Source organism: Cynocephalus volans, chromosome 2, assembly GCF_027409185.1.
Source record: "Cynocephalus volans isolate mCynVol1 chromosome 2, mCynVol1.pri, whole genome shotgun sequence".
Classification (NCBI taxonomy): domain Eukaryota; kingdom Metazoa; phylum Chordata; class Mammalia; order Dermoptera; family Cynocephalidae; genus Cynocephalus; species Cynocephalus volans.
In genome coordinates, this window is record NC_084461.1 from 176,581,887 (window position 1) to 176,595,988 (window position 14,102).

Here is a 14,102-nt window from a genome sequence, read left to right on the forward strand (position 1 = left end):
TGCTCAACTGTAGGCTAATGTAAGTATTCTGAGAATGCTTAAGGTAGGCTAGATGAAGCTGTGATGTTTGGTACATTAGGTATATTAAATGCATTTTTGACTTACGATATTTTCAAGTTACAATGGGCTCATTGGGATGTCACCCCATTGTAAACTGAGGTGCATTTGTAATCACACAAGTGCTTTTTCATGAGACAACTATGGAACTTCAGTATACAGTGCAGAATATTCATTGCACAGTATTAAAAAGATATGTACTCCAGAGCTGAGATTTAATAAAATTACTTTTTATTGTTTCATTAAGAACATCCTGAAGTGAAACTGGCACCACCACCTCCCTTTTTTATGGAGGCCTTGATGTTATCACCACATTCAAACCAACTGAGCTAAGCAGCCAGCCCTCCTGTTTTTTGGGGTTTTTTTTAACTACAAACGTGTAGTGATGAAGAATACAATGGCTACTAATAAATACTGTTTGGTGCTATTACCCTGATGCATGCTAAAGAGCCAGCAGTTTTATCCACCATTGTTTCTGCACCACCAGTGCAAACGTCAACACAGTAAATAATATCTTAAGTCTGGGAATATCAGTGTTCACTGTAAAATTCTTTCAACATTTCTGTAAGTTTGAAATTTTTCATAATAGAATATTGGGAAAAAGTCATTGTGGAAAAGATAAACTTTCAAATAAATTGTGCAGGGACAATGAGATAGCTTTACAATAATATAAAAAAGATTGTTCTCTCTGCTCTCTCTGCTTCCACCATCTTGCAATGTGAGACCCCTGGGTCACTGTCGCCACCACCAGATGGACTTTAGATTCCCCAGAAACTGTAAGCAATAAATTTCAAAAAAAAAAAAAAAAAAAAGATTGTTCTCCATATACAGTCATGTATTGCTTAATGACAGGGATAGGATAGGTACTGAGAAATGTGTCGTTAGGAAATTTCATCATTGTGCAAACGTCAGAGAGTGTACTTACACAAACCTAGATGGTACAGCCTACTACGCACCTAGACTATGTGGTACAGTCTATGGCTCCTAGGCTACACACCTGTACAGCATGTTACTGTAGTGAATACTGTAGGTAATTGCAACACAATGATAAGTATCTGTGTATCTAAACACGTTCAAACATAGGAAGGTACCGTAAAAATATGGTATAAAAGATTAAAAAATAGTACACCTGTATAGGCCACTTACCATGAATGGAGCTTGCAGGCCTGGAAGTTGCTCTGGGTGAGTCAGTGAGTGAGTGGTGAGTGCATGTGAAGGCCAAGGACATTAGTGTACATGGCTGTAGACTTTATAAACACCATACACTTGCGCTACACTAAATTCATTTAAATATTTTTTTCTTCGATAATAAATTAAACTTAGTTTACTGTAACTTTTTGCTTTATAAACTTTTTAACTTTTTGACTCTTGTAATAATGCTCAGCTGAAAACACAAACACAGCGTACAACTGTACCAAAATATTTTCTTTATAACCTTATTCTACGATCTCTTTTCTATTTTTAGAAATTTGTATTTTTGTTTAATTTTTAAACTTTTTTGTTAAAAGCTAAGGCGCACACACACACACACACACACACACACACACACACACACACACACACACACACACACACTGGCCCACGCCTACATGGGATCATGATCATCAGTATCACTGTCTTCCACCTCCAGAGCTTGTGCCACTGGAAGGGGTTCAGGGGCAATAACACACATGGAGCTGTCATCTCCTGTAACAGTGCCTTCTTCTGAAAGACCTTCTGTAGGACCTGCCTGAGGCTTTTACAGTTAACTTTTTTTCTAATAAGTAGAAGGAATACACTCTAAAATAATGATAAAAGTATAGTGTACAGTAAATACATAAACCAGTAACATAGTCATTTTTTATGCTTATCAAGTATTATGTACTGTGCATAATTGTATGTGCTGTACTTTTATACAACTGGCAGCGCACTAGGTTTGTTTACACCAGTATCACAACAAATACGAGTGATGTGTTGCTCTATGATGTGACCATGGCTAGTCACTAGGCAATAAGAATTCTTCAGCTTTAGTATAATCTTATGGGACCACCATCATATACACACACTGTCCAACGATGACTGAAACGTTGTTACGTGGTGCATGACTGTATTTAAAATAAACTCCAGGTGGATTAAGTACTAAATGCGGAAAGAAAAGTTGTAAAAGTTTTAGACAAAAATATATGAGTGTACTTCAAAAAGTTCATAGAAACACAGAATTAAAAGATGATTTTTTTCCATGAACTTTTTGAAGTACCCTCATAGAGTTAGCATCCTCTGCCCACTGATTTGTTAAACAATCTCTGTTATATACTGAGTTCCCACATTGTGCTAGTTTTCTATGCTGCTGTAACAAATCACCACAAATGTAGTGGCTTACAACAACAAAAATTTATTATCTTGCATTTCTGGATGTCAGAAGTTTGACATAGGTTGAACATGGGAAGTTCTGGGGAGAATCCTTTTTCTTACCTTTTTCAGCTTCTAGAGGTCATGGCCTCTCACGATCCTTTCTTGGCTCATGGCCTCTTTCTCCATCTTTAAACCAGCCACAGAGAGTGTAGTTCTCACATCACATCACTCTCTCTCCTCTCCTCTTCTGCCTCCGATTAGAAAACTTAATTTCCCTTTGCCATGTAAGAGACCACCACATTCATAGGAACCAGGGATTAGCATATAGACATCTTTTAGGATCCATTATTCTGCCTACCACACATAAATGTGTGTCTGTTTCTTGTGTCTGTATTTTGCTCCATAAATATTTGTCTGCAGTTGGTTGGCAATTTTTTTCCAAAAAAGGGCTAGGGCTGCTGTAATGAAGTACCACAGACTGGGAGGCTTAAACAGAAATTTACTTTCTCACAGTTCTGGAGGATAGAAGTCTGAGACCAAGGTGTCAGCAGAGTTGGTTTCTCCTGAGGTCTCTCTCTGTGGCTTGTAGAAGGCTGTCTTCCTCCAGTGTCTTAGCATGGTCTCCATTCTGTGTGCATCTACGTCCTATTTCCTCTTCTTAGAAAGACACCACTCCTACTGGATTAGAGCCCACCCTCCTCATTTCACCTTAATTACCTCTATAAAGACCCTATCTCCATATATATAGTTGCATTCTGAGGTCAGGATGTCAACATATGAACTTGAGGAAGGGGACACAATTTGGCCCATAACAGCCAGTTAGTAAATATTTTAGGTTTTGTGGTCCATACAGTCTATCACAACTGCTGAACTCGGCCACTCTAGCAAAAAGAAGCCACAGAATATATAAATGAATGACCATAGCTGTGTTCCAGTAAAACTTTAATTATAAAAGTAGGAGGCAAGCCAGATTTGGCCTGCACTGCCAGCTCCTGGTCTTCACTGTGCAGTACATCCTTGCTGTTATATAATTACAATAAGCCTTGATCAGCAGTGGGTCAGAGGTTTTATTATTGTTGTTCTTCAAAATGGTCTTTGTTACTTTTATTCCTTGGGTCTTGAATGCACATTTTAGGCTTTAATTGTCAAGTTTAATGTAAAACCCTACCACAATGAATTGTGATATCTGTGAGGATCTGTCTCCATGTATGAGCGTTGCTGCTTCACTATCCTCTCCTCTTCCTCTGCTAAAATGACAACATACAAGTTTAGGTATTGGTTGGCTATAGGTTTACGGCATCCGCCTTTCCAGATTCAGAGGATGAATGCTGATCACTTCATTAGTTCATTAACAAATATTTATTGAACGCCTACTATGAACCAGCCACTGTGATAGGCACAGAAGATCCATCAGTAATTAAAATAAGATCCCTTGTGGAGCGTTCATTCAGGTAGAGGAAAATATAATAAATGATACATAGATAGGTGACAAGTCCTATGAAAAAAATATAAAGAACAGGGTAAAGAGGATTAGCAGAGCCAGTGGGTTGGCTGCAATTTTCAATAAATAAAGCAGTGTTTTAGTTTCCTAGGAATACTGTAATAAAGTACCATAGACTGGGGGACTTAAACAACAGAAATTTCCTGTCTCACGGCTCTGAAGGCTAGAAGCCCAAAATTAGGGTGTTGGTAGGATTGGTTCCTTCTTAGGGCTGTGAGGAAAGGTCGGCTCCAGGTCTCTCTCCATGACTTGTAGAGGCCACTTTCTCTCTATGTCTCTTCACATTATCTTCCCTCTAAATGTATCTCTGTCTCCAAATTTCCCCTTTTCATAAAGACACCAGTCATATCAGATAGAGCTCTCCATAATGACTTCACTTAAACTTGGTTACTTCTGTAAAGACCCTATCTCCAAATGAGGTCACATTCTACAGTCCTGGGGGTTAGGGCCTCAGTTTTGTGGGGGACACAAGTCAACCCATAATAGATAGTCAGGGTAAAACTCATTTGTAAGGTAAACACCCTGTAAGGAAAGTAAAAAAATTTAGTCAGGCTCTCTTGCCTTACATCTGTTACAAATGGGCAAGATTCAGCACATTCACTAGAAACAAGTCATAAAAGTAGTGAAACTGCGTGTGTGTGCCCATTTCCTGATTCAGCATGATTGTTGTAATGCTTGCCTTGTGACTGCTATTGTGTACTAAGAGTATAGAGACAACTGTTCTGAACCACTGGTCGGCAGAGCAGCAGACGGGATGGCAGAGCCTGGAAGGTCGGCAGAGCACAGAGGAATGGCAGAGCATGGAGGGTCAGTGGAGTAGAGCCAGAGCTTGTGTCTGAGAATAAACCATGTCTGTGAAGCTCATATCTGAAGAATAAAGAATGTGTACCTTGCATAAAGCTGCCAGTATCTTGTTTCGATTACCTGACTCATGACCTGCACGGGAAGGGGCAGAAGGATCGTTACAGCCCCACACACCCCAAATCTAATTTTTGACATAGGGCTGTGTGATAAGGGAACTTTGTCACTAAAAAATATCTTAAACTTAATTCCTAATGTATAGAGCCAAAAGCAATTAGATTTTCCAACCCTTCAAAGCCCCAAATCTCTAGAATCTCTATTCACTTTAATTTCTGCTTAATTTGCTAATTATATCCTAAATTTATCTCATTCTTGGAATATCTTGCCAACCTCAACAAATAGTTTTTATAAACACTAAAACTTTTATTCTTTCCAATCAATTCCTGTAGACTTTCTCAGACACAAGGCACATGGTAAGCTTTCATCTTATTTAAGAACAAAGTTAATAAAAGTCAATTTTTTTCACTACTTGTCATGTAACAGGAAAGCCAGCTTCACAGATTTTTGGTTTCTTCTGCAGCAGCTCTGACTTATGGTACCAATCTCAGTATTAGAGGAATTAATAGTAAGTACTGCCTAAACACAAAAATTAATTAAAATGAATCATAGAACTAAGTGGAAGAGCTAAACTACAAAATGCAGAAGAAATAAGAGTAAATCTTCATGACCTTGGGTTAGGCAATGATTTCTTAGATACAATATCAAAAGCACAAAAGATAAAAGAAAAAATTGATAAATTGAACTGCATCAAAATGAAAAACTTCACTTCAAATGACACCATTAAAAAAAGTTAAAACACAACCCACAGAGTGGGAGAAAATTTTTGCAAATCATATACCTGATAAGATATGTGGATCCAGAATATATAAAGAACTCTTACACCTCAATAACAAGAAGAAAAATAACTAATATAAATGATGCAACCATTTTGGGAAACAGTTTGGCAGTACCTCTAAATATTAACCATGATCCAGCCATTCCACTCCTAGCTATGTAGCCAAGACAGATGAAAAGATATATCCACACAAAGACATGTACATAAATGTTCCTAGCAGCATTATTCAAAACATTCAAAAAGTGGAAACAACCAAAATGTCCAAAAACAGATGAATTGATAAACAAAATGAGATACATCCATACCATGTAACACTATTTGGCAAAAAAGAAAAAAAAAAAAAAGGAATGAAGTACTGATACGTACTTCAATGGATAAACCTCAAAACATTATGCTGTGTGAAAGAGGCCAGTCACATAAGACAACATATTATATTATACAATTTACATGAAATGTTTATAGAAGGCAAATCTATAGAAACAGAAAGATTATTGGTTGCATAGGAGTGATTGCTAATGGATATGAAGTTTTCATTGGGGTCATGAAAATGTTCTGAAATTAAATTATGGAGATGGTTGCACAATTCTTTAAAAATAATTTTAAAAATTGAATTATATACTTTAAATCATTACATTTTATATGTAATTTATACCTTATAATGCTGTTAAAAATACACCAGATACTGTAGCAAAAATGAAATGCTTTCACTTCTGTCACAGTGCAATGAGCATTGTTCAGAGACCCACATTTACAGAGGGTCTCCTACTTTCAGTATATGAGGGTACTTCAAAAAATTCATGGAAAATAGAAATAAAAAATAATACGAGTCTTTCCATAAACTTTCTGAGATACCTTGTATAATTCTGAAAGATGCCTTACATGGAAATCCAGCTTGTAAATGGCAATAAGAAAGACACTGGAAGTCATACAGGGTGTTTAAAGGGTGTAAGAACATATTATTTTTTAAAGATAAAGTCATGACTGTCATCTGAACCTAAAATGAACATGTGTCAAATATTTTAATTATCTCCTTAATTAATGAGGGAACCAGCAAAATGTTATAAACAGTTCAAAGAAGAATTAAAAGACCACACATACATAGGTAAGAAATGCTGGAATGAATTTACAAATAGATGCAAAACTAGAGAATTGCATTCAACCAGTCACAATTCATTTGCATTTCTATTGGAAATAATAATTTGCATTATTACCGATGTTCTCTAAAGCACAGGGTTGTTAAATAACCTCAAAGACAATGAAAAGCAGAGACAACCTGGAAGAATGTCTTAGATAATGCCTAGATTTCTATTGAAAACTCCAAGTGATATTTTTATTCATGTCTAATTCTTTTTCAACTTCTCCTGACAGTCCTACCCACCTTGTGTACATAATAATCTACCGAAAGATCATTTTTCATCATATGGGACAGTCCTGGAAATGGCACACCTTGTTTAGCACAAAATCCTCAGCCAGAACTTGATCAGTTGACTCAACATAACTTGAGGTGTGGCTGGAGAGAGTTGTTCATGAAGAAAAAGCAAACAGGTTTGCTGAACACTTTCTACTGCACAAAGCTGTCACAGTAATCCAGGTGGAAAATGATTGTATTTCAAACTGGTTAATCAAACGTTGTTCAAATATTCTCTATTATTTCTTGTATGCTTATTCAATTGGTTATTTAGAGAAGTGTGTTAAAATCTAATAGTAGAAATGTCTACTTCTTTTAGTTCTGTCAAATTTTGCTTTATATTTTTTGAAGCTAACCTATTAGATATATGCAAACTCAGGAGATTTATATTTTCCTGTTGACCATTCCTCATTATGGAATGTTCCTCTCCATCTCTCATAATAATTCTTGCCATTGTCTATTTTGTCTAATGTTAATATAACCAGAAAAGCTTTCTTTTGCCTAATGTCTGCATGATATATATTTTTCCTACCTTTTACAATCAACCTCTATTTATACAATGTCTTTCTTACATCTGTTTTTAAAGATTTTCCATAAATATTATCATAAAAAATTCTGTAATCTACCACCATCAGTAAGTATATATTAAAGATCTGGAAAACTCCCCAACACACACACACACACACACACACACACACACACACACACACACACACACACACACACACACACACACACACACACACACACACACACACACACACACACACACACACACACACCAGTTATAATATAACTATGAAGGGAAATTACTTCGTGTATACCTGAAATCCAAAATTCAGTATATTAAAATTGGTTAGCTTTAACTTTTTCACATGGCTCTTTTCTTAAAAATATTATTTTTACTTTATTTTGGCAATATATAAGATTTGGCATTTTAACCATCTATAAGTGTACAACTTAGCACCATTAATTGTATTCACAATATTGTGCAACCATTGCCACTGTTTCCAAAACTTTTCCATCCCTCCAAACAGAAACTCTGTGCCCATTCACTAATAACTTCCCATTCTCCCTCTCCCACACACCCCTGGACACCTCTATGTTCTATCTATATAGATTTGCCTATTCTATATATGTCATAGAAGTGGAATAATAAAAATATTGTCCTTTTGTGCCTGGCTGATTTCACTTAGTGTAGAGTTTCCAAGGATCATCCATTTTGTAGCATGGATCACAGGGTCATTCCTTTTTATGCCTGAATAATATTCCCTAGTATGTATATACCACATTCATTTATCCATTCATTTGCTGATGGACACTAGGGTTGTTTCCACCTTTTGACTATTGTGAATAATGCTGCAATAGACAATGGCATACGAGTATCTGAGTCCCTATTTTCAATGCTTTGGGATACATACGTAGGAGTGATATTTCTGGGTAATGTGGCAATTCCATCCTTTCTGAGAAACCACCTGTTTTTCACAGTGGCTGACCCATTTTACATTCCCACCAGAAACACACAAGGGTTCCAATTTCTCCAAACCCTTGTTACTTTTTGCTTTAAAAAAAAATTACACCCATCTGAGTAGGTGTGCAGTGATATCTCACTGAGGTTTTGATTTGCATTTCCCAAATGACTAATGATGTTGAACAGCTTTTCACATGCCTATTAGCCATTGGCACATCTTCTCTGGAAAAATGTCTATCCAAGTCCTTTACCCATTTTTTAGTTGGGTTGTTTTGAGTTGTAGTTTTTAAAATATTCTGAATTATAAACTCTTACATGATTTGCAAATATTTTCTCCCATTCTTTAGGTTGTCTCTTCACTTTCATGATAATGTCCTTTAATGCACAAAGGTTTTTAATTTTGATGAAGTTCAATGTATCTGTTTTCTCTTTTGTTGCTGTGCTTTTGGTGTCATAAACTTAAGAATCCATTGCCAAATCTAAGGTCATGAAGATTTACCTTTATGTTTTTTCTAAGTTTTACAGTTTTAGCTCTTATATTTAAGTTGTTAATCCATTTTGAGTTAGTGTTTGTGTATGGTGTGAAAAAGGGGGCCAACTTCCCCCATTTGAACTGAAAATCAAGTTATCCAGCACCATTTGTTGAAGAGATTTTTTTCCACATTAAATATACTTGGAACCCTTATAAAAAAATGAACTGGATATTCCATTGACCTAAATGTCTACCCTCATGCCAGTACCACACTATTTTGATGACTGTAGCTCTGTAGAAAAGACAGACTCCAAAATGATAATAGTTGGGGACCTGAACACCCACCCCTCTCTCAGCATTGGAAAAATCATATAAGCAACAAGAACAAGACAAGGAGGCCTACTTTAGCCACTCCTATTTAATATAGTACTGGAAGTACTAGCCAGAGCAGTCAGCCAAGAGAAAGAAATAAAGGGCATCCAGATCAGAAAAGATGAAATCAAACTGTCCCTGTAGGCAGGACTACAGACAGCACACAATCACTGTGTGCATAATGCATGGACAAATGTTAAGAACACATTTTCTGATTCCTCATATGCCTGCAGCATTAGTTACTGATGATACCAGTGCTTGGCTTAAAATTCCACACAATGCTTTTCCTATTACCCTCAGGATAATGCCAAGATCCTTAGCCAGATGTGGAGGTAAGGAGTAGCTGAAAAAGAGCACACTGGAGCCAGAATGATCTGGGTTTGCAACACAGCTTCTCCATTTCTTATTGTACAACCTTGGACAAGTTACTGAACTCACAAAACAGAAGGGAGTAACATACTTAATAGAGTCGTCATGAAAATTAAATGAGATGGTGCATGTAACTCACATGGCACATATGACTTACTTGGTACAGTTTACTCCCTTCCCTTTAGATTCTAATTTACACTTAGGAGCTGTGTTATTTTTAAGACATCCTCACCATAATGACAGTACAAAGGAGACAGAGGACACTGAGGAGGGAGGTCTAAGTGAATGTCTCTAGAGAGAATAAACATAACAATGGTAGTATGTTTTTTTTTTTAAATATTAGAATAGCCAATTTTATAAGACCCCCTACTATGTGCCAGGCACTATATTAGTTGATCTCTGCCACAAACTTGCTATTTTTCAAATGAAGCTCCACCATTTATAAGCCATGTGAATTTGGGCAAGGTACTTGAAGTTTTCAAATCCTAGTTCCCTTAACTATGGAATGGGGAATATTAATCTTCTCATAGGGTTGATAAATGTAAAATTATCTAATTATTAAAGGTCTCAGCACATTGGCTACCTCATACTAGGCTGTCTATGAATGGAGTTGAGTTACAAAAATCAGCAATTACTACTACTACTACTCCTCCTCCTGCTCCTCCTCCTCCTCCTCCTAGTATTCACTTGGAGCTGCAGATTTTCCCTTCTTTCCTAGCAATTCCTGGTTTTCTGAGCATTTTTTATTTAAAATCAACTGTACTGAGGTAAAATTTACATAAACTAGATCCATTTAAAGTGTACAGTTTGACGAGTGAATATAGTCATGGGATCACCACCACAACCAAGATACAGATCACTCCCAATTGTTCCCTAACAGTCTTCTACCCCCAGCCCCAGGCCACAACTGATCTGCTTTCTGTCATTCTGGATTACATTTTCTAGAAATTTATAAATGAAATCACATGGTGCATACTTTCGTGTCTAATTTCTTTCACTTAACCTGTTTTTGAGGTTTACCCATGCAGCTGGTTACATCACTAGTTACATTTTATTGCTCAGTAGTACTCCATTACATGAACATACTACAATTTGCTTATGCATTCACATATTGTGAATTATTATACACATATATTGTGCTTGTTCCAGTTTGGGACAATAAACATTCGTGTACCTGTTTTTGCACAGACATGTTTTCAATTTTCTTGGGTATATACCTGAGTGGAATTGATGGGTTATATGGTAACTCTACGTTTAACATTTTGAGGACCTGCCGACCTATTCTCCAAAGTGGTTGTACCATTTCACAACCCCATCAACAATGTATGTGTTCTGATCTCTCCCATCTTCACTAATACTTATTATTATGTCTTATTTTTCTCAGCCATGCTACTGGATGTGGAGCACTATCTCCTTGTAGTTTTGATTTGCATTTTCCTAATGACTAATGCTGCTGAGCATCTTTTCATGGGTTTACTGACCATTCATATGTATTCCTTTGTGAAGCATTTGTTAATATCTTTTACATATTTTTAATTGGTTTGTGTTCTTACTGCTAAGAACCCTTAGTTATAAGGGTTCTTTATATTCTGGATACAAGTCTTTGCCAGATAGATGTACTGTGAATACATACTCCTAGTATTGGCTTGCCCTTGTATATTCTTAATGGCGTATTTTTAGAGCTGAAGTTTTAAATTCTGATGTCCAATTTATCTTTTTTTTTTTTAAAGTGATTTGTGTTTTTTGTGCTATAAGAAACCTTTGCCTACCCCAAGGTCACAAACATTTTCTCCTATTTTCTTCTAGATGTTTTAAAGTTTTAGCTTTTGCATTTAGGTCTGTAATACATTTTTAGTTACCTTTTGTATGTAACATGAGGTGAGGGCAGTTCCCCCCCACCACACACACACAAATATCCATTTGTTTCAGCATCATTTGTTGAAAAAATTATCTTTCCACACTGAATTGATTGAGCACATTTGTCAAAATTTAATAGACAACATTTATGAGGAGACTTCAAAAAGTTCATGATAGCAGCCATTTAGTCCATCCCTAAAGAACTGAGGGTCCTGGGAACTTAACCATGTCAATGCAGTCCTTTTTACATCAGTAACTGAAAACAAACAAACAAAAAAAAACCCCTGCTCCTTAAATAGTTTTTAAGATTAGGAAATAAACAACAGCAGCAAAAGTCAGAAGGAGCCAAATCAGATTGGATTCCTAATGATTTCCCATAGAAATTCTTACAAAATTGCCTTTGTTTGATAAGAAGAATGAGCAGGAGCATAACTGTGGTGGAGAAGGACTCTCTGGGGAAGCTTTTCTGGGCATTTTTCTCCTAAAGCTTTGGCTAATTTTCTCAAAACACTCTCATAATAAGCACATGCTGTCATTCTTTGGTCCTCCAGAAAGTCAAGCAAAATGCCTTGAGCATCCCAAAACACTGCTGCCATGACCTTTGTTCCTGACCAGGCCACTTTTGCTTTGACTGGACCATTGCTTTGTGCTTTGTCTTCAGGATGGTAAAGCCATGCTTCATCTCCTGTTACAATTCTTCAAAGAAATGCTTCACGATCTGAATCCCACTTGCTTAAAATTTCCATGAAAAGCTCTGCTCTTGTCTGCAGTTGATCTGGGCACAACAGTTTTGGCACCCATCAAGTGAAAAGTTTGCTCAACTTTAATTTTACAGTCAGAATTCTTTAAGCTGAACCTATTGCGATGTCTATGGTGTTAGCTATCATTTCTGCTGTTAACCATCAGTCCTCTTCAATTAGGGCACAAACAAGATTAATTTTTTCCTCACGAATTGATGTGGATGGTCTGCTGCTGTAGGCTTCATCTTCAACATTGTCTTGTCCCTTCTTAAGACAAGTTATCCATTTGTAAACTGATTTCTTTGGGGCACTGTCTCCATAAACTTTTCATAAAGCATCAGTGATTTCCCCATTCTTCCACCCAAGCTTTACCATCTGTTTGTTCTTGGTTCAATTTTAGCAAAATTCATGCTGCTCTGATAGAGACCCTTCAAATTTATCCTTCTTAGTGCCTCAAACTAAATGCTGTTCAGACATGTTATAACAAACTAGTATGAGTTTATTTTGGTGCAAAAAAATTTGAAATCCATGCATAGTTTTTTTCATAATATCCATTTTCCATGAACTTTTTGGTGACCCCTAGTACGCAGGTCCATTTCTGGACTTTCTATCATGCCTTGTCAATCTAGATCTATCCTCAAGCCAATACCACATAGTCCTTTTTAGTGCAGTTCTATAGTAAGCTTTGAAATTAGACAGTGTTAAGCCCTTCAACTTTGTTCTTTTTAAAATTTTGCTTTGGTTATAGGTTCTTTGCATTTCCATATAAATTCTTTATTAGTTTGTCAATTGCCACACAAATGCCTGTGAATCTAAAGACTAATTTGGGGAGAACTGTGATCTTAAAAATACTGAGTTTTCCCATACTTGATCATGGAATATTTTTCCATTGATTAAGTGTTTATTATGTATTATTATGTGTTCTTTAATTTCTTTCAGCAATGTTTTATAGTTTTCACTGTACGTATTGGGTGTGTTTCATTAAATTTATCTACATATTTCCCATTTTTGTATGATTGTAAATGAAACTGTATTTATCATTTAATTTCCTAATTATTCACTGCTTATACAAAGAAATGAAACTGATTTTTATATACTGACCTTGTACCCTCTGATCTTGCTAAATTCCCTTATTAAGGTTCTAGTAGCTTATTTTGTATATATTAGCTTTTGAAGAGAAAAAAATCCCATCGCTGAAGATATTCTTTTCCTAATTCTAGACATATTATCTGAGACTTTGGCAAGAATAGAAAAGTATAAAAAAATAGAAAAGCAAATTCCAATTCTCCCAATAAGTTAACTGCTATTAATCTTTTGACAAATTTCCTTAGTTTTAAGCAACATTAATTTTTCACAATGCATTTATTTCTACATATTTGAGCTTACTCAACATTTATCATGTTTTTTTCAAAACAGCATTGACATTTTCCTGACATGAAACTTTCTGTGTAATTTTCATATGTGCATAATATTCCATTACATGTATATGCCATAACCATTATGCTGTTGTACATTTTCTATTTAACAAATTGTGCAGTATTAATGATTCAGTGATCACCCACAGACATACATCTGTCCACATTACAGGTTAGGGCTTAGGGGGTTAAAAACAGTAATAGTATCATTAATAGCTCACACATATAGCACCTACTATGTGCCAGGGACTGTTTTATACACATCATCTCACTTCATACACTTAACAACTCTGAGGTAGATACTAGTACCATCCTCATTACACAGTTGAGGAAATTGAGCCCCAGGTTATCAGAAATTTTGAGGCCCAGTTAAGGGGCTATTCTCCTACTCCCATGAGGAGTCACTGCTTATA